General features: G+C 53.0%; 1 long non-coding RNA gene across 1 annotated transcript; it reads right to left on the reverse strand.

Moving 5' to 3' along the window:
- Nucleotides 1-827: 827 nt before the first annotated feature.
- LOC146424283 (uncharacterized) lies at nt 828-3776 on the reverse strand. The gene is made up of 4 exons (XR_014847021.1): nt 3660-3776; nt 2737-2936; nt 1614-1734; nt 828-974 (listed from the first exon to the last, which is right to left on the reverse strand). It is a non-coding gene; the product is annotated as an uncharacterized LOC146424283 (long non-coding RNA).
- Between the last annotated feature and the right edge of the window lie 7307 nt (nt 3777-11083).

Here is an 11083-nt window from a genome sequence, read left to right on the forward strand (position 1 = left end):
GGAGGCTCTGAAATTGGTTCCAAGGCCTGGCAGAGCAGCAGTCCTGGACCCCTCTGTGCTCCCTGCTGACTCCCTCCATCCCCTCAGCCCTGCCATCCCCTCAGCAAACCTGCAGCTTCCCAGGCCCTTCACACCCCCACAGTCCTCTCACCCCACTGAGTCCCTTCAAACCCACCCTGTCCCCTTACACCCCACCCAGTTCAGACTGTACCACTTCCCTGTCCCCTCAGCCCCCACCATCCCCATCAGCTCCTCCACACACCTCAGCCCCACAGCTCACCCCTGCTCTCCTAGGTTCTCTCCATCCCCACCATCCTCTCTGCTCTCCCACATCCCTCAGCCCCACCACGACCTCAACATTTCCATCCCTTCAGTGTCACCTCTCCTCAGCCCCCTCAGCCCCTCAGTCTCACCGTCCTTCAGCAGCTCCTCGGGGGACACCAGCTGCTCCCACCGCTGCAGGGACACCTGGGGCTCCAACTGCTGCTCCGCCCGGCCCGGCTGCCAGCTCGGACCCAGCACAGGAAGAGGGGACAGAGGGGGCACAGGGAGAAAAGCAAGGGGTGAGAGAGGAAGCAAAGAAGGAAAAGTGGTTAAAAAGCAGCCTATATTTATACCAATAGCAATCTATGTACCTAAACCTGCATATACCCCTGAATTATAAATATAACTATACCCATTAATAACTAGAACTATATATATCAAAATGTAACTACACATGTGTAAATGAAAATATGCACTTCTATGCCTGGATATATAAAACAGAAACTATATACATCTACAACTACATATCAAAATTTATCTATACAGATCTACAATTACTACTATGAAAACATATAAATAGAAATTATATACATCTATTGCTGTTATTACAGACAGAGACATTACACCTTCCTGATGTTCATAGGCTCTGTCTCTGTCTCTTCCTCCCACACAGGGCAGCCCTTCTGGAGAGGTGGATAGGACACGAGTGTCTGGGAAGCAAAGGGAACACTAAGTCAATATTGGCTCTTGTGCACATTTCCCTTTAGCAGCAATTGTACTTCTATCAGGTATGGTTAAATATGGCCTGAAAGGCAGACTCTAACTTGGGCATTTGAAGCCTGCACTTTAAAGAACAGGGATCCTTCCAAGTTTCCCAATCTGTGTAAAGTATTGAAGTATCCCAAAAGAGTCTCAGCACTCGCAGTGCAAAAGGCACCAAGGAGAGCTTGAAACACACACAGTCCCAGCTCACACAGAGAAGCTCAGCCTTGTTCTTTCTCTGTGCTGACAGAGAGCCCTCAGTCCTCACTGAAATGGCTGAAGCGGAAAGGTGCTGTCAGCTGAGTTATGAACCAAACTGGGACAGCCAGCTTGGTGACAAAAGTGCCAGAAGGTCAGCTTTATTCTCTGCTCTCTTGCCACACCCCAGGACTCAGGGTCAGTGCCTCCAGAGAAGCGTGCAGGGCAGAGCTCCAGCTGGGAGGCTGTGCCAGTGCCCTGCTTGAGCTCAAGGCACCAGGAAGCACCAAGCCTGCAGACAAGAACTCCTCTGATCTCCCTTCCTGCCACAGGCAGGCTCACAGCAGCCATCTCAGACCTCTCAAAACCAAGCTGGGCTCTCTCCTTACCAAGCTCCTCGGGCTCCAGAGAACTGTTCCCATGGCTCACAGTGCCAGGCAAAGCTCTCTCTGCTGGATCCTTGTTCTCAGGCTCCCCTCCTGAAGACTCTGGGGTGACACTAGTGCTCTCCTTGAAGGAAAAAGACAAAGAAATAAACCGTTCTTGCCAATTACACAAAGCACCTGGTTCAACAACTCCATGGCTCACACACTTCATCCCTTCTTCCCACACAGGAAGTCTGGCTCCCAAATGCCTTCAACAGTGGAGAAGATTGACTTCTCAAACACATCCAAAAGCTGTCAAAGCTGACAAGATTGAACGTGAGGCCGACACTGAACACATGACGTGGGCACTAAGGAACTAGTCCTGCCAGCTCCTGGCACAGGAATGTGCTCCTCCCTCCACTGCCCTGAGCACAACAGCCTCATCCAGGCTGCAGCTTCGCCAGAACTGGATGGGAACACACATCTGTTTGCACAGAGATGCCCAAGAGGAAGGTGCCTGAGCTCCGGAACCCAGAGAGCAAGACTGGCCAGTTTGCCCAGCTGAGGATTTCCCAGATACACACTTGACTGGAGGCTGCTGAGAGCACCAGAAAGCTGCAGCTGCAGCACATCCCCTCACACGGCTCTGGCAGCGCCTACACGCACGGCAGGGCTCACACAGCAGCAGCAGCTGCAGCCCAGCCCTGGCTCTGCCTTGGCCTTCCAGCCAAAAGGAGGCACAGCCCACAGCTGGTGCTGTAACACAGGCTCCTCTCGCATGCCCCTCCCTGCTCGGGACACTTTGCCTCCAGGGGCAATTCTCCAAACACTCGTCTGTTATTTTACATCAAACAAAGTCTCTTAGAACCTAAAAATCATCACCATGAACGATGCCCTTGCACTAGGGATTCTTCCCAGGTAAATGAGCACCCAAACTTGGCAAACACAGGCTCACACCCTACATGTTCACTGAAGGGGGGTGACTTTTTCATTCTCTCTTCTTTTAGAAATTTTGCTTCACCCAGAATAATTAAATAGCTAAATGTTAATTAAATAAATTCAATTCAAGAAACCTCTCCTTGTCAGCCATACAACAACATTCAAAGCTGTCAGTCCACCTCCTTTCGTTGACATCCAGTGGAGTTACCTGATTCCTTTCAGACACGGATCTCCTGATCTCCCTCAGTTTCCGCAGAACCACGTCAGGATGCCATATCGGTAATTCCTCTTCCTCACATCCATGCCATGGGGAGCTGCAGGCTGTTGCTGCTGGACTTGTCCTGGAAGGGCCTGGAGGCAGCTCGGAACTCTCAGGCGAGGCAGCACTGAGATGCTGCCACGAGGCAGCTGTGCAGCAGAAGAGGAAGGAAGAAAGAAAGCAAAGGGAAGACTGGGTCAGTATTGCTCTGCGGCTATGTTTCCCCTGGCAGCACCTTTACCTGCATCAGGAAAAACTCAGATCCTCCCAGGAGGGTGAGCAAGAACAGCAACCAAATATATTCTGTGGGTTTCAAACAACCAATTCCTGGTCTATTTAGCTCTCCCCTGTTCGTTCAACTGTCTCAGAAAACTGTCCCTGTGCAATTCCTTGGCAGGAGGCAGCTGCCAGAACCCCAACTGCCAGAACCCCAACTGCCAGGGGTTTCCCCCTCAGCTCCAATGGGACACGAGGCTCCCTCCAGCTGGCCCTGAGCACCACCGAGCCCTCGGCACTCACACGCACTCACGGAGAGCTCGCCAAGCGTGCCCGTGGCCGGGCAAGGAGCAGCGGCAGCCACGGCGCGGGGCTGGGCCAGCTGCAGGCCGAGCGGGCCAGGCTGCTGTGAGCGCAGCCCCGGCGGGACTGTCCCGCAGCCCCCGGCAGCCCGGGGGGCACGGCACGGCACGGCACGGCACGGCACGGCACGGCACGGCACGGCACGGCACGGCACTGCTGCCTTGCCCAAGGACAGACAGCCCCTGGGCCGGCCGGGGCAGCTGCGCTGAGCAGCCCCAGCACGGGCAGCGCCCACGGCCAAAGCCCGCGCCACCCTCGGCCAAAGCCCGCAGCTCCCAGCCCCGTGCTCTCACCGGCGCTGGGGAGATGCCCGGCGGGGCCGGCCGGCAGCGGCCGCTCCCTGTGCAGCAGGTGGAAGCTGCACGGAGGGCGCCTGAAGCCGCCCGGCCCGGCAGCCGCTTGGCGCCGCCGCTTCTTGACCTCCCTCCGCCGCTTGACGCGCAGCAGGAGCTGGGGGCGGTCCCGGCGAAACCTGGGGTTGCTGTAGTGGAGCCAGGCGCCGGCATCGCCCTGCAGCTTGCGAAAGCCGTAGCGATACAGCTGTCGCACGAAGCTGGCGAAGCGCGTGGCTCGGAAGGTGTGCGGGGCAGGCCCCTGGGCGCCGGCCGGGCTGAGCAGCTCCCGCTCGAAGAGCGAGCGGTCGATGAGCAGCCCCCGGGCCAGGCTGTCCCAGCGCACGGAGCGGACGCGGGGGCTGTTCACCAGGTGCCACAGCTTGGCGGGGAAGGTGCGGGGGCTGAGCCCGGGCGGCAGAGGGGACTCGTCCATGTCGATCGCCGCTCGCAGACTGTGGCAGCAACGCCTCAGCGCAACGGCCCCGGCGCGGGCAGGACTTGGCGGGGACAAGCGACACGAGCCAGAGAGAAGCACAGCGCGGGCACAGCGCGGCCGTGGAGCTCCCGGGGCGCTGGCCGGGCAGGCGGGGCGGGCCAAGGTGCAAACCCTTCCTTGCTGCAGGGGAACTCTTCCTTCTTGCTCAGCTTTGTAGCACAACCCCAAAGCATCAAGGCAAGTGCAAAGGTTTCAGAGCTGGCTCCAAATTGAATCATCCCATGGAAACTCTTGTTTTTTTCTCGTGAAAGCAAAATCACTCTGTGTTTTGCATAGCTGAGGTGAGAAGAAGGATGTAAGAGTGGGTAGCTTCAGTATTTTGGTTGGAGCTGCTAACAGAGTTCCCCATTTCAAAGCAGACAGGTCAAATGGGACAATGGGAAATGATGAAAAAGCGAGAGTCAAAGATATTGTTTTGGCCTGTTTTCCGGCCAACCTGCAGGTCCTTTCTCACTCTCCCTGCCCGTCTTTGGCAGATTTTGCATATTTCTCATTCTTTCAGGTCCGCAACAGCAGCCAGAAGGGGCAGCAATTTTGTCAGCATTGTCATCAAAGCTAAAATGCTGCCCCATGGGTGGATGTTGATTTACCCAAGGAATGAATGGCCTACAGTTGGAGTAGACTCACACTTGTGTCTTCTCAATAGGCTTTGCCTTTTTCTTTCCTCAGTAAGAATTTCGTCTCTTGTTCCCCCCCAATTTGAGGAGAGTTACAATGCAAAACAATTTTTGCAGCCAAGTCTTGTGAATGAAAACTGACAAAGGAGATCTTGCAATGGAAAGAGACTCGTTAGAGTTGGTGTGAAGAGGTGAAGAGGGAAGGTTTGTCCTGTGGTCACTTGAACTTTTGTTGGGCAGCTGTTTGTACTCTGGGGATGGACACCAGTGATGTGTCTGAAAGCCTTGCAGGTTCATTTGTGAGCTTCCTGAGAGACCTAGGGGACTGAGGGGTTGTTGTGTCATGGGAAACTTTCTCATCTGGGAACTTTTTCAAATGCTTCTATTTTTTTTTCCTTTCCCTGCAGAAATATTGCCATAATCTTTTGCTTCCAGAGAATATTTTCCTTCTCTTTGGGGAATTTCCCTTTGCTGCCTTCCAAAATCAGGCCATGTGCCAGGGTTCCTTCCCAAACTCAGGAGTATCCCATGGCCTTCACTCTCCAGCTGGAAGAGAAGGAAGCCCAGAGTTTGCTGTTGTGGCAGAGGAGCTTCTCTTGCTGCCCTGCTTTCCCTTTGGGGTAGGTTTGTGTGCATTATTTGATCAAGGGAGGTTTAAACTCTGAAGGAATTGCGTTTCAAACTGCTCCATCCTCGAGCTCCTCTGTGGATATCCTTGGACAAAAGGCATCTTTGTGTGAGCTCCCAGTGTCCAGGTTAAGGAAGGAGGTTGATATTTCAGGGTTGTTGCTGCAAAATTTGTGGAGGAGCAAGTTGCTGGGAGTGGATAGTTTTCTCACCTGCCTGCAGGAAAGAAAGTTGGAAAGTGGAAATTCCATTCAAGGAGGTGGCCATCGGGAGTGTTCTCCCAGAGATGGGCTGGCAGAGATTCAGCGGGGGAGGTTTCAGACAGGAGCAGCAGCCCCTGCCTGGGTCATGCTGCAGGGAACCCCAGGAGGGAGGTGTGAGAAGGGTTGTTTCTTTTTGTGCAGATCAGCGATTTTTTCCTCTTTCAAAAACTGGATAGGAAGACTTTCAGGTCTTGTGCTCAACTGGCAGTGTTTTTGATTTGATGGTGGGTGGGAGACACAGATGCAGACACCAGCTGAAGGAATAGTGTAATTTAGTGTAATGCACAAGTGAAAAAAAAAAAGAACTGGATAAGCTGAGCAATGCACCTCATGATTACAACGTAAGGCTGCCTCTAGTGATGAAGGAAGACATCACCAGATACCCTAATGCTTTCCCCTTCATCCAGATCTGCACATCAGCTGGGGGAAGCTGTCCCAGCAAAGCCCTGGAGAGACACAGCTGTTCCTGGGAAATGCTGTGGTGACTCCACCTTTGCTGGCCACAATGCTTCCAAGTGCACTGTGAGAGCAGCCTGCTGAACGACCAATCTGACAGAACTTCTGGTGCAGGGACATCTGACTTCACTCTCCTCTTGGTTCTCTCCCCTTGAGCCTGCCCAGGGCTCAAGGGGGGGCCAAAGGAGTTGTTTTGGATCCTTCAGCCCCATACAAGGCCAGATGTGGCCTTGTCTGGATTCTGAATGTGGAAAGGTAAATACCTGTTTCAGCAGTGAGTAGATACATAGATCATAATGCTAATAACACTTGGTTAATGAGCAGATACATATATCATGTGATTCCTCTAGAGGTCATCATGGGCTCAGGGCTTTTACAGGTTTGTGAGGATGCCCATGCACAAAAAACTCACAACACACTCAGAATTGCAAAGCAAATTAATTTGATTAGTTGCATTAGCAATATATACATACTGACCCATGGATTCTGAAGAAGCCATCGAGCAGGAGGAGGAGATGAAGCATGTCTTCTGAGCTGGAGGAGTAGGAAGGCAGTGCTCCTTCAGGTCGTCCCCTGGATGAAAATGGTGTGCATCATGGCGTCCATGCCTCCAGCCCAGGACCACACCTTATGTCTCCTCCTCAGGAGTGCCCAGTTTCAGCATCATCTCATGCAGGGCCAAGGCCCATGGTAACAGCCTCCATGCCAACAATGGCTTACTGTGTGTTGTTCCACTCTTGCAGGATGAATCCCACTGGGTAAGCGATAAGTAGTTACATTTGTGAAGGGTAAAATCCTACCAACTAACAATAAGATCTTCTCCTATGGTATCTTAGTGAGGATGTGCACAATACCAGACCAAATATGTCAGGGCCTTAGACACATCTTCAGTCCCTGACACAAGGGCCTGTTGTTGAGGCCTCAGTCAGGGCCTGTTGTTGAGTGATGCCTTTTCCTTCAGTGCTTAGTGGCGCAAATTAATGCCCCAGAGAGCTGGAAACAAACAAGTCCCTCTTCAGCACGTTTCACACAGGGAACGGGATTAGCCCGGCAAGGTCGGGCCAGGGCCAAGAGCAGGAGGCCACCAGCCTGCATTTGCCCACAGGCAGCCGTCCAGAGCAAGAAGGGCACTGGTGCCCGGGGGCTGAGGTGCCCGAAGCTGCCTCCCTGCTGGGCAGCTCTGCAGAGCCCGTGGTGCGCAGGGTCCTGGGCAGCCAGGGCAGCCCACCTGCCTGGGAGCGCAAGGAGTGTCCCAGAGGAGCTGCGGCCCTTTGTTCTGGAACTCAGATTTCTCAGAGTTTCAGTGTTAATCCACAGTGTCTGACATGTTTTCCTTTGCTCTCGCAAATCCAAACACAGCTTAGATAGAAAAGTTACAGGCATAGTGGCTGCTGATGCTGCTGGTGCTTTTTTTCCTGCAGGTCAGGGCAGGTGGTTTTAACTAAGGCTGGAGTGCACAGTTAACACTTCAGTTCCACTGAGTCAATCAAACCATTTCCAATCGGGCTACTGATGCTGAGCAACTTTCCTAGTTTTTGGAAAGTTACAGTCTAAAAAAACTGGAAGCGTCTTCTTCCATGCGGATAACAGCCGTAGCACGATGCCAACTCTTTGCACCTCTTTTCTGTATCCTTGGTGCTTTTAAGATTCCTCAGTCCCCAGCAGGAATGAAAGCACATGTGATAATGGAACTGATCAGAGAGCTCCGTGTTGTGCCTTGGCACATGCATGTTCATGACAAGCTGGACTCACCATTTATAGGTCTGTGGAGGTAAATTCATCCAAATTCTGTGCTAACAGCAGCCCAGGTGCCGAGAAGAGCAAGGACAGTGTGTGGGTTTGCACGCAGACTCCCGTGGGCTGCCTGCTGTGTGGGCAGAAGGTTTTGGACAGCAGTAGATTTTCATTCTCCCAAGTTGGAAGAATATTTGAAATATATATGAAATCAAAGTATTTATCAAAATATATTAAAAAATACATCTTAGCTTATTAGATGTTTGATGGATCATATCTAATAATTGATATTATATGTTTTATACTACCATAAATAGAATCTATAAAATATATACTTGATCTTTTTCTAAGCCATTGCCTTTGGGGCTTATAGACCATCTCCTAGTGTCACTACATTCTTGCCTTCTGCCACTGCTGACCAAAGGCATCAACTCCCCTGAGAGTTCCTTCAGGGAACTTCACAAAAAGGGCTTCCATTATTGTAGCAGGTTTGAGAACTTGCTGCTTCCCAGTTCTCCACCGTCCCTCTGGATTTTGCACCATTTCAGCCCTTGTGTCAATGGCCCTTCCCTCATCCCTACCCTGCAGCAGTGACAGTCACTGTCACCTCCCCCTGGCTCCACATCCTTTGCCCAAGTGCTGCCAGAGGCAGTGGAGCTGTCCCAGGATCCCTGCCTGGTTTTGGTCTCCAGGATGACGTTGAGAGGGACACCTGGAGCGCTTCCTAAAGAACTCCCGGTGGGATGGGCTGGGGATTTCTCCTCCCCGGGTGGCTCCTGCTTGGAGCTCTCCGCTCAGTGGAGTCCCGTTTGCTCAGCAGGCCTTTGCAGCGAGTTATTCCCCAGCGTGTGGCTCTGCTGCCATCCCAAATCTGCGGTTTCACTGCCAGCCTGACTGAGATTGGGGAAGCTGCTGGGCATGGCTGGAGAATTTCCCCCAGTCCCCTTAGCTCACTGCCAAAATCCTGCAGCATCATCGTGTTTACATCTGCTCATTGCTTTTAAAAACAAAATGCTTATTTCAGTTTAAAAATGAAATTTATTGAAGATTGTTACACTTGCACTTCTGATGCACAAATACACAAAATTAGGTAAGTCTTGAGTTACAAAATTAAATTTCTTACAAATTCCTACAAACACAATGCTAATTAATTAATATACAAATATCATTTTTACAAAACCAATTTAATACAAATAGTTACCTCCACAGAGTCTAAATACAACTACAAAAAACAAATATACCTGTCTAAATAACCCTACACCTAGAACTAAATACATTCAATCATAAAACTATACAACTCCATACATATTTACATATAGCTGTATACACTTAAAGAATAACAAAATAAAAATGCAGGCATAAGTGTAATTATATATAGGATACAATGCATAAAAAAATATATATATAAAATACTGCTATTTACAAATCTACAGATAGCAATCTACTATTCTAAATACCCAGATACCTCTGACTATATCAATATAACTATATTGCTGTAACTCTCCTTCTCAGAGAAAACCTTGGCTGTGGTCAGGAGCAGCTCTACATGTACACATGACACAGGTGTACAAGGGAGAGCAAAATCAGAATGTCAACGCTGAAAACAAGAATAAAAATATTTTATTCATTCTCCTGACAATGTGCACAGGCAGGGACATTGTGACATCACCTCATGATGAAGGAAGATGTCAGTGAGAAGCAGATTGTGACATCACCGAGTGCTGGATTGTGACATCTCAGCCCTCACTGCTTATATATGGGCGTGGGCAGAGCCAGGGCCAGGCTGGCTCCGTTCTGAACTCCTACCGAGCGTGACTGCGAGGTGTGGAGGATGGAGCCAGGTTTCTGTGGTGCTGAGCGGTGCCTGTTCTTGGCAGGTGCCAGTGCCAGACCCAGAGCAACCAGCAGTGTTTGCCCAGCCCTGCCTGCCTGGGGCAGCCGGGCACTGCGTGTGCTTGCAGCACTGAAGGGAAACGTCCCCTGCCTTGGACGTGGGGCAGGTGACAGGGCTGTAGGGAGGTGGGAGGGTGTCCTTCTCCTTCCTCCCCTCTCCTGCAGGGTGTGACCCCAGCGAAGGAGAACAGCTCCTGATCCTCAGCCCTCCCCAACGTGCTGCAGAGGCCAAATATGGCCACAGAGACAGGTGGCAACTGTGCCATCTGCCAGGACACCTTTGATGACATGGCTTCTGCTCTGCCTTGTGGCCACCGTTTCTGCCGGGGCTGCATCCTGCCATGGACACACATAAATCCCGTGTGCCCACCGTGCAGAGGAGCAATAGAGACTGTCAGGTTTTCTGATGATGCAGGTGACTATCTGGAGATAGTCATCACAGCCCCTGAGCAGCTGCCAGTGGCCACCAGCCAGGCAGGGAGAGCTCCAGGTGGCCAGGACAGGAACAGCCCCCATCCCCCTGTGCCGCCCCATCCCTCTTCTCCTCAGGAGACACCAGCCCGAGCTGTCGGCGGTGTCCTGCCTGAGGTCTGGGCACAACTTTTCCGTCAGCGAAGAAATGTGCTGCAGATGTGGATGTGCACCAGGATGGAGACCATCTACGGGGAGCGGTGGTGGCTGGCAGAGATCTCACAGAGCTGCATCTCTGCACACTCGCTGTGCGCGCTGTGCCCGCGCTGTGCCTCTCTCTGGCTCGTGTCGCTTGTCCCCGCCAAGTCCTGCCCGCGCCGGGGCCGTTGCGCTGAGGCGTTGCTGCCCCAGTCTGCGAGCGGCGATCGACATGGACGAGTCCCCTCTGCCGCCCGGGCTCAGCCCCCGCACCTTCCCCGCCAAGCTGTGGCACCTGGTGAACAGCCCCCGCGTCCGCTCCGTGCGCTGGGACAGCCTGGCCCGGGGGCTGCTCATCGACCGCTCGCTCTTCGAGCGGGAGCTGCTCAGCCCGGCCGGCGCCCAGGGGCCTGCCCCGCACACCTTCCGAGCCACGCGCTTCGCCAGCTTCGTGCGACAGCTGTATCGCTACGGCTTTCGCAAGCTGCAGGGCGATGCCGGCGCCTGGCTCCACTACAGCAACCCCAGGTTTCGCCGGGACCGCCCCCAGCTCCTGCTGCGCGTCAAGCGGCGGAGGGAGGTCAAGAAGCGGCGGCGCCAAGCGGCTGCCGGGCCGGGCGGCTTCAGGCGCCCTCCGTGCAGCTTCCACCTGCTGCACAGGGAGCAGCCGCTGCCGGCCGGCCCCGC

The sequence above is a fragment of the Lichenostomus cassidix genome, chromosome Z, assembly GCF_008360975.1.
Source record: "Lichenostomus cassidix isolate B80296 chromosome Z, HeHo_3.0, whole genome shotgun sequence".
In the NCBI taxonomy this organism is placed as follows: Eukaryota; Metazoa; Chordata; class Aves; order Passeriformes; family Meliphagidae; genus Lichenostomus; species Lichenostomus cassidix.